Source organism: Triturus cristatus, chromosome 9 (assembly GCF_964204655.1).
Source record: "Triturus cristatus chromosome 9, aTriCri1.1, whole genome shotgun sequence".
Taxonomy (NCBI): Eukaryota; Metazoa; Chordata; class Amphibia; order Caudata; family Salamandridae; genus Triturus; species Triturus cristatus.
Genome location: NC_140592.1, coordinates 371,347,053 through 371,368,707, shown reverse-complemented (window position 1 = coordinate 371,368,707; position 21,655 = coordinate 371,347,053). Strand labels below are relative to the sequence as shown.

Here is a 21,655-nt window from a genome sequence, read left to right as displayed (position 1 = left end):
TTTGAACAACTTGATCAGGAGAGCACAAACTAGTTCCTACCTGAGCTGCAATTGCAGCCAAGCTGTCGACAAACTAGCCACATTACCCTCAATGCTTACTGATCTAATAGGAGATCTGAGGAATCTACACAGAGGGAATGCAATACAGGAAACGGGCCCAATTAAATCTGAAGAGGGTGCCTACAGGCCCAAAGCATCTGGATTAGAGCCATCTGAACATCCCGCTCCCGCAAACAAGGAGATATCTCAGATGGGACCGGCCCAACCCCCAAAACTTAACGCAAAACAAAGGCGGCAACAAAAAAGAAAAGGGCGTAAGCAAATTTCTGAATTATCCACGAAAAATTACTTTCCTATCTTCTTTGCCACAGAGAAAAAATCTTCGGCTAGCTTAGACAATGCCCTTACCACAGAAGGGGTAGTCCATGCGCCCACTGATCCTACTCAACAGCAGAAAAAAGCAAACGATAGCCGGCCTAAGCAACAGGGGCAAAGGCCTCAAGTTCCAATGACTAGTGACCAAACGGAACAAACAAATGTACAAGGTCCATCGGCAAAAGATCAAACGGAACAAACAGGTACACATAGAGATGTGGCAGTAATGATCAAACAGCGCACACAGTCAAGCGGTGCCAAGAACAACGAAACAAGGCACTCCGATGACCAAGTGGGAGAACTAACATCGCCAAACAAGGAACCTCCTCCCCAGAGGGAAATACCTGTGGCGACAACTAATCAACATATACCAACAATAAAGGCAAGCAAGCAGCCACTCAGGCCAAGCTCTAAAGAGGGGGCCAGAGAAAGACCAACTGGCTCAATTCTAAGCTCAAACCACGAAGTTCAAATGAGAGCCACACCAATCATGACCACCCACTCTGCTCCAATTCAACTAGAACACTTACAAGCAAACTGGCCATCTGAAACAGGAATAATACCAAAGCAAACAATCCCAACCAAAGTAATAACACTCACGGCCAATATGCCAGGCAAAGGCTCTAACCTGGCACTTTACGAAGTACACCCAGGCCAAGGTTCACCAGCTCGCCAGGAGGAAGGAAACAAAAAACAATCAACAGAGATCTTGGTTTTCCATCCAGAATATACGTCATAAGGGCAACATGACACGTTAAATCGTGGCAACATTCTTAAACTTATGGAATGCATCCCCAACCTGGGGGGGATAAGCACTAAGGACTTGATCTCGGTCGAATTCCTACCCGCAACAAATTCAAACTCCCCAGAGGCGACCAAGACTACCTGGTGCTCTAGCAAAACCGCTGACTTAATCGCAGCAGAAGCAGCGCAATTTAAGATATGGGGCATCAAGCTAGTTCCTCTACAAAGACTAGCCTACCCCTCACCACTTCAGAGGAGGAAAAGACCGGAATCAGAGTCACAAGAGGTAAATACCTTTAGTGTCCTTAGAGGCGCCTTGGGAAGCTCGCCCAAAACAAGAGAGATCAGACCCTGGCAGCGACCAATCGATAGGCCGAAGGAGACAGCCGGATTCGAGCCGGCACCTACAACGAGTCGGAGGGGCATAGCATCAAAGGACTATCAGCCTCGGACTTTCATCGTCACTAAGTCCCCGCGAGGAAGTCCGCCAAACAAACACACATTCAGCCCCCGGGGACGTACAGCAGATTGCGCAAGGGGAGTATCATATCAAAATCGAGCACTAACAAGAGAAATACTATCTCGTACAATCTTCACATGTCCCGAAGAGGCCTGACGCTACCAACAAATTAGTGACGAGCAAAAGGGAAGGTTACCAACCATAGGCATCTGTTCTTGGAACATAAATGGCCTAAACTCAAAAATGGACGATCCGGATTTCCAAAAATACATCTCTTTATTTGACATAATAATGCTGCAAGAAACCCAGCTCACAACCACACAACATATCATGGGCTTTACATGCTACTCTACAGCAGCAGTCAGAACTAACAGATTTGGTCACCAATCTGGAGGCTTGGCTACATACATATCTACCACAACAATACCTTCGGCAGTCCTCATGGACTCATTCACATCCACAACATTAACAGTGAAGATAAAAATACATCTAGGCAATAAAGAAGAAGAGATATGCCTTGTCAACGCATACGTCCACCCCAAACACAGAGCTAAAGACTCTAACACAATCAGCAATCAATTGATGGAGTATATCACTCAGATGGAAAAGCCTCTCTTCCTCTTGACAGGGGACTTCAACCAAAACCTACTTGGTTCATCAGCAGAAGAAGAGGCTTTAGCCCTCAATAAAATCTACACCATTCCATCACAAGGCTCCCCGCTATATAGGAGGAAAAATCAAAATAACGCCTTACTTAAAGATCTAGAAAATCAAAATCTTCGGGCCTTAAATGGAAGATTTCCGACTGACTCTCCTCCAGTAGAAACCTTCTACTCACAAACTGCTAGCTCTATTCTAGATTACACTTTCGCCAGTTTGACATTATTTCCATACATCCGGGGGTTCAGAATGGGGGACAAGGGTGAAAGTGACCACCGTCCCCAGGAATGCCATCTGACATCGAGGACGCATACTGCAATTAAGCCAGACAATATGCTAGGGGAGATCTATTCGATCAACCTGAAAAGGATCAAATGCATGTCAACTAACCTAACCACCTTGGCTGAAACTGCCCTCCTCATATATAACACACATAAACCAGATGCAGCAGGGCACATCTCCCACTGGGAGCAATACACAGGATTCTTGCTAAATGAACTGGCAACTAAGAACGCCCCAAAGAGCAACCTCCATAAAGAAATTAGCAAAAGCAACTTAAAAAAAGGTCCGAGAGCTCAAGTAAGGTCACACAAAAGAACAGTCATCTTGACCTTACGGAAGCTAAGATCAGCCCCTAACAATGTACATCTTCGAGCAGAGCTGAAAAAACAAAGGGCTGAGCTCAATCGTACAAAATGGACCATAAAAAAAGATGCTGAAAACGAGGCATGGGCAAAAATACTATACAACACTAAAAGCCGCAATAGCGCCCGCTTCTGGCAATCAATGAACAGGATCCTGCGTCCACAACACAAAGACCTAGGATCGCACATCGTGGAAGAGTCATGGATCAACTACCTCAACAGCCACTTTAATGACCATCTGGAATACACAGGAGCACAAAGAGGTAACAACATAGAGGCAAACCCCACCGTGCCAACGCCGGGACCTCTGATCAAGAGAGAGCAAGGCCAAACTAAAAACTATTTGGAGCTATCAGCCGCTCAGCAAACAGCTGTAATAAAAAAGCAGATCTGTAAGGGCAGGAAAGAAGGCGCGCCAGGACCCAATGGCATCCCGCCAGCCCTATTCAAGGAAAAAAACACAGAATGGGCAACTATTCTGCAACCGATATTCTCGGAAGTTAGACTCCTAAATAGAATTCCAGAATCTTGGAGAGGGTCGACGATCGTCCCTATATACAAAAAAGGCACCAAAATGGACCCCAACAACTATCGCCTAGTGGCCCTCCTTGACAATGAGGCAAAATATTTTGCGGGAACTATCCTAGAAGAGATTGTGCAATGGGCGGAGCAAATCAGATTATCCCATTGAACCAGACCGGTTTCCGAAAAAACACAGGAACATCAACCAACATTCTGGCTATCTCCCTAATCATAGATGCTGCAAAAACTAAATAACTTCCGCTGCACCTGTGCTACATCGACTTCAGTGCAGCATTTGACAATATCGAGAGAGGTAGACTTTGGGGGAAATTGGCGCAATGGGGCATACCACAGCCGACGCTCAATATGCTGAAGCTCCTCCACTCCGACACCTGGATGCAAGTGAAGCTAGGAGGCGGCACACACCTGTCATCTAAGGTTCGTACCACCAAAGGCCTCAAGCAAGGGTGTGTGCTTGCCCCAATACTGTTCAATCTGTACATGGCTGATCTACCAAGTCTACTCAATACATGCAACTCCCATTCCCCGAGGCTGGGAGGCAAATCTCTGAGTAATCTTCTGTACGCGGATGACGTTGTACTACTCAGCCACACCTATATCGGCCTCCAGCAGCTTCTGATCCAAATGCATAGTTACGCAACGGAAAACAAACTAAAAATAAACTTGAGTAAGACCCGAACCATGTCAATTAACACCAAGAATAAACATCAGAAGCCATGGGCCCTAGGTGGCCAAAAAATAGAGCCAGCGTCTGAGTACAAATACCTTGGAGTTATCTTCGACAGAAATGGCACATTTGCACAGCACAAACAAGAAATAAAAAGGAGAGGGACCTGCATTGCCGTCTCGTTGAAAAACTTAGCCAACCATCTGACGGGGCCAATTTTGACTCCTTACTTGAAGGTTATTCAGGCTAAACTACTCCCTTCCATCTGCTATGGCAGTGAGGCACTACGAGGAAGAGACTCTAAGAATATGGACACAACTCAAACAAAAGCCTACAGAATAATGTTTTCGCTCCCGCACTACACTTCGCCTGCCCAAATAAGGCTGGAGTTTGGTTTGCTAAAACAAGACCTTGCCAGACAGGGATCCTACATCATCTGCTGCCACAAACTCCGCTCGGCCACAGCTAACACCCTAAATTCGCTGCTATGGCAAGACATTCAAAGCAGGGATAAATCTCAAGCAAGATCTTACCTGAAGGCAGCCCTGGAAGTCATCAATCAACTCGTGACTTGGGATATGCAACTTGGGCATAACACCTTTAAAAAACTGGTTTGGAAAAACGTAAAATCTCTATCCTTATTAGAGGACAAGGCCGCATTTACAAAAAGAAACCACGCATGGATGACCTTAAATTCATACAAAACCCTGACACCACAATCATATTTCAGTCAGGGCTATCCCAAGGCCATAAAACTGCGGTTCTTGAAACTCAGATTAGGGGTTTTGCCGAGCAGAGAGCATCTTCCACCATGGCACAGGAGCAAAGGCCAAGAAGCCTGTCCGCTCTGCAATGAAGAAAAGGGCGATATTCTCCACCTGACTTGCCTCTGTGAAGAGCTTCGGCCAGCCCGCCAACACCTCCTAAAGGACCAGTTCAAGCAGTTAGGGACTAGCACTAGAAGGCAAGCAGTGCTTGCCTGTATGAACCCTGCAAACACGAAACTGAACTGCAGATATGTTAAGTTCCTTGAGATGACCGAGCTCAGACTGTTAAACTCACTAAAACCGGCGATCAACTACACAGACAATAAGTAGGAGGTCATTAGGACGCTAAGGAACATGCCGCCCTGCATCAAGGAAAAAATGCTGCTGGACAATTACTCTGGGTTTCTCACTGCACGTTTTAAAAATGATGATTATTATGAACAAAAAAAAAAAAAAATCTTTTATGCTATTTTAAAAAATTTGTAAAATGTTTGCACCGGTTTTAATTAACTATGCATAATAAATTTACTTACTTACAGTTGAGGGCTTTGTGTTTGGATAGAGAGTAGAGAGCTCCCAGGAAGGTGCTGGTGAATTTTTTTTAAGTGCTAGTTAGAGAAAATGGGTTGGGAGTGGGGGGAGAAATTGTGATTGATTCGGGGGAAGTACCATGATAGCAACCCATGTGTCAGTATCTAGTAGCCCCTTAGCACAGAATTTCCACAGAAATGATCTGTATTTGTGCCCAGATTTGCTTTCCATTGTTTGCCAAAGGCTGTCACCACCTCTGATTTCTAGGGCATGTCTGTCACTGATTCAAACAGCTATTAACTTTGGCGGGTTAAATCGAGCTGAGACTTGCAGTTAGCATGTTTGAATGCTGAGGAAGAGGAGCAGGCCATGTAGTCTGAGAGGAAGAGGTTGAGATTAGCTTACCTAGAGCAAGAGAAAAGGTGGAGAGAGAGACAGAAACAATGGGTCAAGGAGAAGAGAAAAATGTAGGGAGCGGCAAATGGAAAAGGAGGTGCATGAAAAGGAAAAGTTTTTAGAGTTTTGAAGAAGAGAAGCTCAGGATGGCGGCAAAGGCAGCTACAACTGGGAAAAGTGGTTCTACTTTCATACTCCACAGGAGTACCTGCTAAGGTTCCAAGGGAGCTTGTGCACATGTATGTGGAGGGCCAAGATACTTTAAATGGTTTTGAAGTTTGAGGTAATTTATGGGGTGCATGTTTTGAATGATGTGTCTAAGGGAGCAACTTTAATGAGTTGCTTGGCCCTGAAGTGTATAGCAGTCACTGGTAGAATTTCTGTAGCTGAACACATGGTCTATGAGCAAATGAAGGAAGCTCTGATCAGATGGTTTGGGCCTGAAGCAAACACAGTATCCTCAGAGTTTTAAAGAAAGCAAGCTATTGGATGGTGTTTGAAACATGGATTGATGGTGTGTTGTGTATTTGAAATGAGTGGGTAAGATGAATGGAATCTAAGAATTGACATGCCCTTAACCAGTTAATGGTGACTGAACAACTCAATGATGAGCGTTTGAAACATGGTTTGATGGTGTGTTGCGCATTTGAAATGAGTGGGTAAGATGAATGGAATCTAAGAATTTACATGCCCTTAACCAGTTAATGGTGACTGAACAGCTTAAGGATGAGTGCTGTACCTCTCTTAGGCAGTAGTTTTCTGGCAGGATAGAAAAGGATTCACAGAAACTAGCTGTGTTAGCTGATAGGCGGTTAGCTATCGGGGTTAACAAAGGGCAAGAGCAGCATAGTTGTAAGCTAAAGGGGTAGAGGAACTCTCAGCAGACTAGTACCAAACTGGATGGTAAGAGCCAGGACAATTTTCAAGGATCCAAGGGAGGACAGAGGCAGAAAGGGAACTGAATTCCAAATCCGGAATACAAGGAGAAGGGACAATAGGATGGTACTGCCAAGCCCATAAAAAGGGGCATAACAGGCAAGACTGTTAGAGGGAAGACCCTGTTCCATCTTCACCTCCGATAGCAAATGTGCTGACTGTGGGTACAGGGACCTGGGAGGGCCCTGTTGCACTCAACCTAGTAGCAATGGACATTTGGAAATAGGACCCAGATGCTCTGAAACGCATACACTCAAACGCAATAGGGCTTCTCTTGGAATCTAGTATCAATGGTAGGAAGGTTCTTATAACTGAAAGATACCAGCTATAATACTGAGGTGGAGAGGAAGTATCCCAAGCCCGATGATATTCTTCCTGGTGCCAGTGGCATAGGTTTGGAATCCAGTATGGAAGACTTGGGGGTAACCGATTGCCCTCGCTGAGGTAGAAGTCAATGGCAAGTTAGCTATCTTTTATGTTGAGGTGAGAGATGCAGGGTGCAAGTCTCTTGGGCAATTATTTCATTGTCCCTGGCTTAGTCCCAGGACCAAATGCCTATATGACTTGGGGCATGTCAGCTGTATTGACCAGATGACAGACTGCATGACCGTGTCGATGAGGACACCAGTGACAAGAGCACTGTCAACGATTGCACCTTGAGCTACAACTCTCCCATTGAGGACACCATTGACGATGAAGCCACTGTATAAAAATCAACTTCTTACTTCACTTTCAATTATCAGAACGTTCTCCACCTAGGAAAGTGTCACCACAGCATCCATCCTGACTCTTCAGCACAGAAGGGTCAGGGTCAATAATGATACTGATACTTACATCATTGGTTAGAGACCTTTAACATGTGATGGAGGACTACTATTCTAGGTTCCCAGACAATCCTAAGAAGCCATCTATGTAACATTCACCTCCACAACGTCAGTTACCAAAACTACATTCACTAAAGCAACCACCTCAAGAAACACGGGTACCATCATGCCCTGCAGAGCTGGCTCTGTCACTTCATTCTGAAACAGAATTGTACAGGTCATCTGTTATTTGTAGAACATCTACTTCCCTATTTCATAAATGTGAAAGTGTGGGGGCCTCACATATGTACGACACCCCAACCACATATCACAAACACGCCAATTACATAGGTTTTCAGTTATGGAAACCCGTCTTAAGGTCTCCTTAGCTAGATATTGGATAAGGACACCTCACCCATATTTTATTGAGGCATGCTTCATCATCGGTGCCCTCTCCCTCTCAAGGTAGATAGGATTGTGAACCACTAACTTCAGTAAACATCCTAATAAACAGATTATTTTTACAAAATACCATGGTTACCCAAAGTATAATATGAAATATCTTCAGGGTATACCTAAAGGTATTTTTAAATTCTCGATCCCAGGTCTTATCCAGAATATCATTTAATAAGAATTCCCTCCACTGATTGAGTCATTCTAGGTGGTATTTACCTACCTTGATAGGAAGAGATCACTGATGATGAAGCATGCCACAATAAAAATGTTCTCTTCCAATATCCCTGGATTGTTGAGCTAAGTGAGGATACCACAAGAGAGGCTTCATTATCTGAAAACCTTAGTACCAGATATGTTTGTGGTCATCCACTCCTCCCAGCCAACACTTACGATGATCATGTGAATGGAGAGGTTCTGGATAATATGCCACATACAGTGAGAGCACAATGGGTTGACTATGCCATACAAGTTACCTACCCAAACCTCCCCAGACTGGTTCACCTCTGGATGACATCGCAGATTTCCATCCCTTAATGGAAAATGTATCTCATTGATTTGAACTTTTGCTCCCTACTAAAGACACAACCTGCTTTCTTCAAGACTTCAAAGATTCCCCTGGTAAATTAACATAACCATTCCCATTGTATACCACATTTGGAATAAAGCCTTAACGGTGATGCTGACCAGGAGCAGATCTCTGTACTGGGGTGAATGTATGACATTGTTCTGCATTCTGTCCATCAACTGTTGTTTTTGCATTTGTCACCCCGAGTGGGAAGATATGCCCAGACGTGGGTCCCGTGCTCTCCATGCCACTGGAATCAAGCTATTCTGGCTGAAGAGGGGTGAAATGGCTGGGTTCAAACTGGAACGGCATGGTGAGCAAAAAAACGATGGGTTTAGGACCAGATCTCTGTACTGGGGTGAATGTATGACATTGTTCTGCATTCTGTCCATCAACTGTTGTTTTTGCATTTGACACTGTCAATGCAGGCAGAAGTTGCACCATGCTTGGACAAAAATATAAAGCCCCAGAGAGTACTCCAGGCTGCTTAGCAGGCCATCCTTGATTGTATTTGTTGGTGAAGCAAGCACTGCAGAGAGGATACTGTAATCTTACCTCATCTTACACAGCTCCCAGAATAGGGAAGGTAGACATAGGGATAACATCGGGAAAACGAGTATTAGCTATGGCTGCAACTTCTATCACAACAACAAATGCTCTAGTCGTACTAAGCAGGTGTTCTAGAGGTTTTTAGACATTGCTCTATTCCAGGAAATCATTTCTCAGGATAGTTGTGCAGAAACATTGTGATTTTGTGTGAGGGAGAGAGGGCTGCCTCTGCATTATTAGATTAAGGTGTCCATGTCAGTACAAATGTTTCTGACAATAGTCAGGGGCAGTGATGCTGAGCAGACAAGGGTGGCACTGATACACTTCTTTCAGGCAGGATATTAGACATGCCATTTGATGGTGAATCTCTTATTGACAACATTTGGATGAGACTGTCCAAATGAATGAATCAGACGTATGTCCAGAAAGATGCTGAGAGTACTGGAAAAGTGGCGTTAGCTGCCTTTTCGACAGTTTATTAGCGGCAGACAGTTCTCGTATCCAGGAGGATATCAGCAATGCCATTATTACCAGACATATAACACACAACAACAGTACTACAGACAGCCTAGTCTCAACAACAATACAGGACACCACCTGTTTCAACCTGCTCAAAGCAGGCCTCCTGTCAGAGGAGGCAACCAATGAAGACCACAGTATGCCAATAAGAGACACTGACTTTCTGTAGGCATTATCTAATTCTTCCCCTACAGCAACTACACAGTGTCCCGTAAGTTAAACTTTTGGTTTCTTAAAGAAATAGAATAGCATTACTATCGGCCTAGAGAGATATGTGCAGATGCTAGAATTCAGTCAGGGATCTGTCATCCATGCACCACACAAGATTGCACACCAACGTCTCCTTATGCCTTAAACCAAAACCCTCTAAATCATAAAGGAAGAGGCTGTAGAACCAATTCCCATATTCCAGTGGAATGGCATATCTCATTACAACTTCTTACTTATTAAAAAAAAAAACAGGAGAATGGAATCCCATCATGATCTCTAACTGTTAAAACTATACCTCAAGAAACAATTATTGTGCAAGGTGTTACTGTAGGAAATTCTTCACCTTATATAGAAAAGGTAATTAATAACCTATTTGTACTCGCAGGGTATTTCATTTAAAATACCCATCTACTCTTAGCAACAACAAGTTCTAAATTTTTAAGTTGGCTAGCTGCCATTATCATTTTAACGTTCTCCCATTTGATCTAATTTCTCGTCCCTGGACCAACACAAAACGCAATGCACCAGGTGACACCTTATCTCAGAAGACATGGTCGCTGGGTGATGAAGTGGTTGATAGAAGGAAATGTGTTTCTGGCCAACAAAGCATCAGCAAAACCCTGTGTTAATCTCTTAAAAAAATTGGCCAATCACTCAACAAACATAAACCGTTATTTGTTTCTTGCAGATGGAAACTATTCTTTAGAGCATTCCTAAATACCATCAAAGGAAAGGCTGCACAGTTTAGCAAAGTAACTTGCTCCCAGTGCATGAAGCATAAGCACATTAGTGCCATAAATATTTAGAAGCTAAGGGGCATATGTACAACAACTGCCTCTAGCTAACGCTAGTTAGCTGCAGTTTTCTTAACGCGGCCTATCACCAAAAACTATCGCCCTGTTAGCGATGTATTTACAATACGTCGCTACATGGCGATAGTTTCAAGTAGCTGCGGTGCAAACTGCCGGTAACACTAGCTTAAAGGCAATACAAATTCTGACGTTAGCGGGTGAAAACTGGCGTAAGGCCCATTAGCGGCAAAAAAATTCACATTAGTCAGCCCAACGTGACTTTTTTGCCTCTAGAGGCAAAAATAGCCTATAAGTCCACCTCCAATGAAAAATAGGTAATAAAACCAATGTAATGCAGAATGGAGCAGCCAGGGCTAACTGCAGCACAGATCAACACTCACCTAAGCCCCCCAACAGCCAGGATGACCAGCCAGAGTCCCATTGGAAGAGGAAATTCAGGCCTCCATCTATGAAAAGAGGCACATCGCTGTGCCAAACCAGTGATGCATCACTTTTCATTGTGCACTCCTTGCAACACCATGGCATCTAAAACCTTGAAAGCGTGGACAGTCCCTGGGGCCCGGAGACCTCGCTGGGGGTGCGTCTGGGACCGGGAGTTGGATGCAGAGGTGCTGTGGAGTCGCTGGTCCCTGGCAGTAGACATTCAGGTGCGACGATCGCCCTTATCTGGTGGTGACATCAGGCAGGTCGCATTGAGACATGTTGCTGACCTGTGTGAGAAGACCGCCTTGTGCCTCTTGGAGCTGTGAATGGTAGAAGCCCTCCTGTCCCTCTTGTCTGCTGTTTCTGTTCATCTTTCTGCTCTTCTCCATTGCTTTCCTACCTTTTTCTTTATTTTTTATCTTTGCTGTGATTAGCTTTGTTTTCCCTGTGCTTTTTTACAGTTCCTCTTTCCCTATCCTCTCCCTTGATCCCACTCTCGCCCTCCACTAGTCCAGAGGCACCTACAGACGTCTCGAGAAATGATGGAGCCACAACATTAATCAACTCTGCAACACAGTCACCCTTGCACCACGGCGCAAGGGTGCCCGCGTTGGCGCATTGTAGCCATTGTGCGCCAACATAGGGGAAAAAGACAGGGGGGCTTATTCATGTGCTTGTGACACAACTGCAACAATGTGTGAATTTAGCGCTGACAGAGACGTCAGGATTCCAGACGTATCTGTCATTAATTGCGACATGGAGCGCCGTACAGTGAATACAGCACATCCATGGTGTCGCAAGAAGGGCATAGTGAAAAGTGTTGCAACGCTGTTTTGTCGCAGCGATGCAACACTTTTCCTAAATGAGGCCCAGGAATGCGCCCTATCTTATTGATGGTGTGCATTCCGGCCCTGTAGTTTTGTGGCAGGGCAGCGCAACTACATTCCTTGCAGCACTGTCCAGCACCAAAACCTTCTGAAATGAGGCCCCAAGTGTTTGCACCATTTTTAAGACCAGCTATTTTCTGATCTTAAAAAACTGCATAGAGGCATTTTTTGGGGTTTTGCACCATACAAGGAATTTCTTGTAAATATCACAAAGTGTGGTTTGCGGCAGTTTGGGCATGGGAACGCCTACCTTGCATCTCATTTTGGTTAACTCCCACTAACAGAAGTGGCGATCTTAAAAATGCACATTTTGCCAGAAAACTGTTGCTAACTGAGTTTAACGGCAACTTGTAAAGAAGGCGATAAAAATAAAGCCTCTGTAATGTCAAAAAATGTACGCTACAGCGGCGTTAACTCCTTGTACATATGCCCCAAAGGGTCAGATGTGCTAACCTTAGAAATAGTGATTTCCTAATTGTGATTATCTCGGATTCGCAATTAGGAAATTGCTATTTCTAATATATGAAACATTTTATTTTAAAATAGCGATTCTTAGGGGGTCACAAATCAATCTACATCATGAATATTATTAAGGTAGGTCGCAATTTGCAACCCACTCGGAATTGCCGTCATCACAGGGATGATGGTGGCCTGCTTGCTGCATGGGTCAGCAGACCATCATGTCTGTGATTGCTTTTTAATGCAGCCTGTTTCCCTTAAAGGAAACTGGACTGCATTTAAAAGCAACTTTTTTTTCTTTTTCTTTTCCCAGTGTAGCCAGGCTAAATTCCACTGAGATCTAGCTTAGTATAGAATTGGCTCTTCCTACAGATTCCAAAATTTCCTTGATTAGTGGAAGAGGTTAATGATTCTTAATGATAACCTTATCTTATTCAGCCTTCTGTGGTCTATGCAAGGTATTACTCATTATACTAGTTGGAAATGAAAAACATTGAAGCTACGGCTGGAGAGGTGGATTCTGAATATTTTCTTAGAGTTATTGCTTCAACATGTGCTCTTCAGGCTCAGATAAGGAGTAAATCCTGTGAAACTGAGCAATAGCTCTTGGCTTTAGGGGTATCGCGCTATTGAACACCTTGTGAGGAAGCAGAGATAATTCCTTAGGTTTCTCGAAGAGGTCAGAAAATCATTGAGATTGGAGTGGTAAAGAATGAAGGATATTAACTGCATTAGACTTATGTAGTTTTGCTATGAGGCCATCCTTCAGTGCCCAGTAGTTCTCTTTAAAGTACCGGTGCTCATGACAGAACTGGGAGGAAAATTAGTTTATCTTGTTATCCAATTGGTACAAGGATTTTGGACCTTATTTATAAGGCCCTTACCCCGCTGTTGCATCACCTTTTGTGACACTCCGGTAGCATAAAAAATGAGCCACACTGCGCCATATTTACAAACTGACGCATTTAGGCAGATGCGTCACTTGGTAAGCCCCTGTGCTACATTATACCAGCATCAGATATAATGTATGCCGGTTGGGCATTCCAACGCAGGAGAGCCACGTAGAAGAGATGCAGCGAAATCTAGGAGATTTCACTGCGCCACTTCTAGGGTGTATCTACGTCAAATCCTGACAGTTGCTTGAGGCAGGCGGAAGGATTAACACAGTGCCTAAAGACACATTGCTGAAGTTGCGTCTGTTTTCAGACACACTCCAGCAATGCGCAAATTTTGCACCTAAAGACACACCAGGAATACTGATGTATCTGTAAATTCCTTGCGACATGGAGCCCTTCACAGTAAATACGGCGCACCTATGGTGTCACAAGGATGGCAATATGAAAAGTGTTGCATCAGGGTATTCTAGCAGCGATGCAACACTTTTCATAAATGAGGCCCTTTGTCGGGAAAGTCAGGGAACGCCCAACATCAGAGCATAACTGGGTGAAGTTATAGTATGAAAAGAGAGTAACTAATTTTAATCACCAAAAAGTACTATCCCATACTTTTCCCTTGTACAGAATTTGGCATTTCTTGACGACCGTTGTGAACATAAGGGACAGGATCCAACTAGATGTTCCGATGATCCCCAATACATACATAGTCATTCTTCCAATGGTGTTCTCAAAGCCTCTGAAAGAGCTACTCTAGTAGAACTGATCTGTAGTGTCACTTTACGGTTAGATGTTGAAAGCTCCTCACGAAATCTTTCTGGCCTAATAGCACGATCTTTAAAGCTCCCAGCTGCTGGAAGAATCCGAGACATGCGCTTCTACAACCTACGATCACATAGATGGTGTTCAAAGAGCAGTGCCTAATCCATCAGTTCAGGAAAAAGAGACGGATGGACTGATTTTAGCCTTTTTAGGTCTCGCCTAGCCTTGCAGCACACATGCGCTGCACGCTTTGCGAGGCATGCAGTATACACTATAGCTTGGAAGCTTCGTGGAAGCTCCATACACTCTCCGCCCTTCTTTTTGATTTTCTTAAGTCCTAAATGCTGCCTTCCGATTTGTTTTAGCCTTGTTAGTCCCTCCTCCTGATGGCCATGTCGTCATTTGTATACTTCCATGGCTACTGGCTCCAGTCCGTGACTTCTCGGCCCACCACCAGCTCTCCCCCGCACGCCCATTTGTGTCTTTTTAGTTTTTACCCACCAGCAATCTCGTACCAAATGCAATAGGACTCGCATAAATGCGCGTTCTATTGCATTGCAAATGCTTGTTTTTAAAGTAGTGCGCAGTCATTTACATTTGACATGCGCGTGATGCCTTACTACCAACCAATCAGCCGTTTAAGCACTAATAGCGTCAATATTAGAATGCAACGAGATAAACGTCTGTGTGGCAACCGTACTGGATGTTCATAAACATCAATAAAAGGGATAATACAAATGTACTGATAATCAATTATTCTCAATAGAAACGGGGCATTATGTATTTAAGGCGATGAAATACGCTCTGACAGCATCAAAAAGTCATTGTACTTCTGGAAAGTAAAGAAAGAGCACTATGCTATCGGACAAAGGGAAACCCCGTTCAGGTGTCCCGAAGAGGTGAATACTTTAGATGCAGGTTTGAAACGTGTAGTATTTTCTCTGGCTGCAGGTACCACTCATGAAAAAGCTTACCAACTTCCGTAGTTGCTTAGTTTCACTCCTTGGATGGGGTGCAGCGCTCAAGTCAACCCCCTGCTCACACGCAGAAACGGCAAGCAAGGATCGATGGGTAGTCCGTCTTCTTTGTCTAGCTACCAGTCCTTTCAGGGCAGTTGTGCTGGGAACAGTAACTAGAGCCATGGCTTCGCAGCCCCCGCCCAAGCCATGGGAGTCCCTGCGGGGTCCACCTGCTTCCCTGTGGGGTACGCCTGCCTCTAGCGCCTTTCAGTGAGTACAGACACAACATCTTCTGCAGTTTGTAAGGAGAAGCTGACACGCTGCTCTCTTAAAAAACATGCCCTCCACCCCAGCAAAAACATGACTTCTGTAATCTTATTTTCTCCATCCCTGTTTTTTTTCTTCCCAAACTCTAAGGTGTTTGTCCTGTCAGTTCTACTTGCATGTGTATCGCTTAAGGTATGGATCCCCCCGCCTTTCAAGAACGAGTGCCAGAACCTTTGAGTATAGCCCAGGGCAGTCGAGATATTAATAAACATTGTAACATGGACTTTTGCGTGGCTGGCAATGTGATCTGCTCTTGTCTGTATTCTCAGACTTACTGCCTTTTACAGAGGGGGTTACACGGACATCCTGCTTAGCCACGGGGATAGTCAGCATGCGTACAACAGCCTCCAACGATTTGACCACTCAGATAAGGGTGAAACATTCATCTCACCCTGGTACCCAACAATTCCTGTTCACTTCTAGCTTGACTCCGAAGGCGCACTAGATCCTTTAGAATATGATTCCAAGCAGAGTGTTTCATCTATCAATGTGACTGGACCACTTCTACCTAGCGGGTTCCTACCCTAGTTAGCTAAGTAGATGAGGCAAACAGGCTTGTGATCTAATGTGTGGTAAGTGTTCCATCACGCACGACCCTCATGAACCACTGGCATCCAGGCGATCCCTTGTTCCATGAAAACGGTCGGTGGGAGGGCCTAGTAGTATTAGAGGTGTGCAAGCCTGCAAAGTTAGGGGTCTGGCTTGACCTTAAGAGCCAAACCGCAAGCATTTATTATGTAAAGTTCGGAGCAGATGGCATGGATACATGTTATAATTCTTTAAAATTTGGGATTATATATATATATATATATATATTTGTTTTAGTTTTCATCAGCGTTTGTGTTTCAGTAAAATACAATAGATTATATCAGTGTATTGAATGGCATTTGTTGAAAGTAATTGTTTCTTAACTTAAACATAGGAATATTCGAGAATACTTCTAATCCATGACCATGTTGTCCTGAGTCAGCCAAAGAAGATATCAGTTTGTCATTGGAACTGCAGTGTTGCTATATGTGAAAAAATATTGCTGCCTACTAAACCATACATATGTGACTTTCTTGCAGCACCCATTCTTGGCTGAATGACTTCACGGTACCCTCTAGCTCTATAAAGTACAAATATTTGATAAGTGAAGGAGCTGGGTTTTGAACCCCCCTGGATTCCTGGTTACATATTTCACAATTCAGCCTCTTAGATATTGTATTATATTGTAGCACAGCATATATAGAGTGCCTACTACCCCTATGCGAGGTGCTAAAGTTCTTGCCTACATGAGTAGCACACTACAGTATGTAGGGTGTGTGGTTGGAAGTATGATGTTTTTGTTTAAATTGTGTTTGTTCTTTTTTTTCATGTCATACACGATGACCACTGATTTGTGGTTATCCTGATATAGATCGCAGTGCATAGTAGTTTTTTGGATGGTGAAGTGTAAGAGCTCTGCAGGTCCCTTTATGGTAAATCATGATATAGTGTGCCTAGCTGGTTACTGCACTGAGTTGTTCAATCTAACATTTTGTGTTTAGTTTTGGTCCTGAGCTGGCATGGTTGGGGAGAGAGAGAGAAGCGATCTGTTGGGATGGACAATTTTATTATCATCCCATTTCTGAGTGTTTATGTGAGATATAAAGAATTATAGATATTTGGGTCCTGCAGTAAATGAACTATATTGAATTCCTCCAAAATTGTGCACTAATAGGTGACCGATCTCGTTAGTATTTCATACCTGTTCATTTAGTTGCACAGTGCTGGTCATGGACAACCCTTTTAGCAGATATGTTTATTTAATAGATATACTTTTTCTTTGTTCTGGGAACTGTACACGTTTAAAATATCTAAATGACAAAGCCCTACGTTGGTAAAAGCAAAACCTATCTAATTTGTGCCCCCAACAAATCTGGGCTGTAAATTTTTGAGATCATATAAGCTATTATGTAATCTCAAAGTGCAGCTTTCCACCTCTCCATGGCCACCTTTGTTGTGAACTTGCTATTCTATTGATTCCAAAACTGAGAGAAAATGATTCTCCTATCACTACAAATTCAAATTACTTATGTGTTAAACTAATAATTCCCTCATTGGAACACTAGTGGCATGAGGTATTCCTGAAACGAGAGTGGCTAATGTGCAAGCTAAGAAAAGGGAAGAAACTGAGTGATGTAACTTAGCTGGCCTTTATGATGATAAATGACAGAACAAAAATTGACTTGCGATCTAGGCCTACTCACAAAGCACCAGGGGGTGGTACAGTGATCGATTTATATGTTTTGTTCTGGAAATCTAGTTTTACATCTCATGGGTAGGAATATTATCCAAACCAATATAAATGGTCTCAGGTTTTTGGTGCTATCTCTAATCTTGTCAAGGAGTCTGATACTGTCCATTTTTAGAAAACCCAAAGTATGGATAGCAAAATAAAATAATATTGCATAGACTCCAAATGTAATCTCTGAACTACAGCCTGATTAACATTATGTAAATTACATAATCAACATGCATCTGGATGGTGATGTTTATGATAATTATGGGAAATAATCAATCATGTAAACGGGAATAATGCAACTTACTACTTTGGAAAACTAAACGGAGAATGTCATCAGACTAAAGTAATACAGAGAGGGTAAACAACGTTTACCGCGAATCTTTGTCCCCGCAGGGAATCACAACGCGGTCGTTACAACAACCGTGTTGTGATTCCGCATACCATTACTCCGCAAGTCGGAACAACGACTTGCGGAGGGGGGGGGAAGGTGTTGGATTTAAAATCCAACACCTTCCCTAGAGTCCGCACAGACTGGAGTTGGAATAGTAAATTATACTATTCCAACAACCAGCGCCCCCCCCTCCGCAAGTCGTCGTTCCGACTTGCGGAGTAATGGTATGCGGAATCACAATGCGGTCGTTGTAACGACCGTGTTGTGGATTCCCTGCGGGGTAAAACACTGCGGGATGAGGAGATAGATTCACAGAGAGACAATGTAATAGACGTCTAAATAAATTCATTTGAAATCAATTTTAAGCCTTCAATAAGCACATGATCCATCACATACGCTGAACAAGGGAAAATAATATGACCTTAAGTGTGAGACTAAACAAATTAGTGGGACCAAATTATGTTATTCAATGGAAAATGCTGCTTTTCTGGCAAGTACTAATCCAATTCCCAGGCTCTTTATGCACAATATGCCAATCTCCATCCTGGGTGATAAGTGGGTAAAGTACCTACATGATTTATGTAAAAGGTATGGCGTCGAAATTCAGGCTAATAAGTTGACCTATCTACTATATGCTCTTCTTTTCCCCCTTCAAATAGACAAATAGAAACATGTATAAAACAATGAAAGCCAACAAAGGCACGAGGTCCTAATGGGTTACCAATATTGGATCTATAAGCAAACCCAGAGTGTTGCGGCAAACTATTGGATCCAGTATTTGGAGATTGTAGTAAATTAAGGTATGTGCCCGACTCTTGTGAAGGAGCTAGAATTCTTCCAAATTGCAAGAAATGAAATATGTCACTCACCAAAGCTACAGGCAAATTGCTGTTTTGGTGGAATTGGCACATTATTTGCAGCAAGCATCCTAGAGTATTTGCAAAATTGAATCGAGGATAACAACATTTTTCCTCAAGAAGAAAGTGGCTTCCAAAAACATTCTTCCACTCTAGATGGGGTATCTGTTCTGCAGTTTATCACTGAAAAATGTGCTCTAAAAATGGGGCACTCAGTCTATACCACCTTTATAGAGAACAGCTTTTGATAAGGTTGACAGATCTACACAAAGGCGGAAATTAACACCCCTTTGTAATCCCATAGATTTTTTTGAGCTGCTCGAGTCTCAGCTTTCCATAGCACCTCTATGCATAAACACATCTGAAAATGCAGCATGTGTACATTTACGCAAGGAAATATTTCTCTCCATGTGTTCCCATACCTGGTGTGTCACGCAGTTTGGTGCTTACTTTCCCTCCATGCTAAAGAACAGTAGATGTTTCAGCACCCAGGCTAATTTGCTGCATAGCTAATTACATATAAGGTCCCATAGGCGAGACCGATTGCATTGCAAATGCTTGTTTTTATCTGCTCTCAAGGTCCACTGCGAAAAAAGTCATCTGGGTACTCTAGACCTAATGAGTTTCAGTGGCATAGCAGTGTCTTAGCAGCCACCAGGTAAGTGCTTTTTAGGGTCACAGCTGTGCCGCAATCCCCTGACACACTTCCACCCTAGACACAAGCATGCAAAGTGTTTAATGACATGCTCTGTGCTCCTTAACGGGGTTAGGCGACAGAACAACAATTTATTAATGCCATTTGTTGCTATTCTTCTTAATATAAGTGCTTATGTTTTTTGTTCAGCTTATGTTTGCATCTTATGTTTTTTCTCCTGGATGTTGTGCATTGGGCGTGTGCGCTTTCTGAACTGAAGCAGCTCTTACAGAGTTAATTATTGAGCTCACACAAGCTGCCCAAAAAAGAAGCATCAAGTGGGTCCGAGGAGAGACTTCACTGCTGCTAACAAATGGCTGAATTTGGGTGTATTGAAAGCTAGGCTAGATCAATTTCAGACTCTCCTCTTTGCTAGGGACTTCTTAAAAGTACGTTTCTCACAAGTGTGCGCAACATCTGGATAGGGGTATTGTTTGTGTGCACAAATTAGCAAATCTGTCTTGCCTATCTTGTTTTCCTTCCTTGCATCATTTTCCTTATTTTTTAAGATTCCATCTTCCATGCTCTCTATGACTCTGCCTATTGGCCATATGTTACTCAAATATGGGTATATTACTCCCTCTCTTCATCGAGCTCTTTACCATACTTTTCACATCATAACTTTTTCTTTGCCATCTGTGTTTTTCACACATTTTATCATCTAGCGCTTTGTCTCTCGTAATTGACCTCTGCCGTACTCTTTCTCTATCACTGTCTTCCCTTTCCCCTCTCTTCATCACTGTCCCTTCCGCAAGACTTCTCTCTACGCACTTCTTTCCATCAGTTTTCTTTCCCTCTCTGTCTCAGTCAGTGGCTCCCCACTACATCACCCATCTCTCCATCACTGTATCTCAAACCCACCTTCCCTTCCTTCCAGCAATTTATTTGTTTTCTCTCCCTATCTCTCCCCTACATCTGTATCCATCAATCATTGTCCTTCTCACCACCCCTTTGTCCTCTCCCTCTTTCCTGTACTTAGCAAAAAGTGCCTGTAACATAGGCTTTGTCTCCTCCACGCCCATGTCCCTTTTCTCTTTCACTTCCCCCGGTTTCATCACTCTGTCTTTCACTCTTGACTCTCAGTTAATTTGCAGCAGAGCTGCCTTTCCATAACTGCACCCTTCCATTCCCTCTTCTCTCTCCAGACCAGCGCACAATCCCTCTCTGCATCACTGTCATCTTTTCATCCCCTCTGCCCAGCACACCTTTCCTCTCTCCACCGCTGTTCTCCTCTTTAACCTGATGTCCCTTTTATCAACGCAAATGGTACAATGGTCGTCATAACAACCAAAGCTGAGTTGCGACGTACATGTGATACTTACTTTTTTAGAAACTGACTTGGACACAGCATTTATGCACATTGGAATTCTGGCGTCTGAGATCTTTTAAAATTAAAAGTAAACTATTCGGTGTTGGTCCTACATCCTGAAGGGTAGAGTAGAGGTGGGGCAGAGGAGACAGTGTAGAAGGGAATCGTGCCCAGTAGGCTACTGAGAGAGATGCAGATAATTGGCTCGGAGAGAAGAGAGAGGCAGGCAGGGGTAGGATACGAAGACAGAGGGGCATATTCTCAAGAACATGTGATAATCATCGCAAAAGTAACAACGCAACCTACAACATCGCAGTCTATCGCGGGAAATTTACGCAGTGTTAACCAAGTATTCACAACACGGCGGTACCATGCGATAGTCACCAGATAACGTATCAAATGGCCGCGTTAAAATCAATGCCACACCGCAAAACTGCGAAACACAAATGCAAAAAAAGCTGCGATGAGGCCAAGCGCGATACAAAAAGCTGCGAAAACCAGCCACAGGCCTGCAAATCCCACGCGTCTGGCGGGAAAATGCACCATAAAAGCAGAACAAGTAAAACACAGCAGAAACAATCAAAAGTGCGCAGCACCATGAATGCACCCTGACCGAGCGCAGAGGCCAACGCAAACCCCACAAGCCCCACAGACCACCAGCAAGGTACAACGGGGTCGGGGAAGGCAAGGGAGAAGAGGGAGAGGAAGACAGGGTGCAGTCCGCAGCAACACAAGACCAGCGTCACGGGGGTGACAGAACACTACCAGCAACTGTCCCACAATCAGACTAC

General features: G+C 43.7%; 1 protein-coding gene across 5 annotated transcripts in view; it reads left to right on the top strand.

The window, feature by feature from the left end:
• The window catches only part of LOC146797969 (cytochrome P450 2B19-like), a 500,784-nt gene that overhangs the window by 467,431 nt on the left and 11,698 nt on the right, over window positions 1-21,655 (top strand). The gene's annotated exons all lie outside the window — the stretch shown is intronic.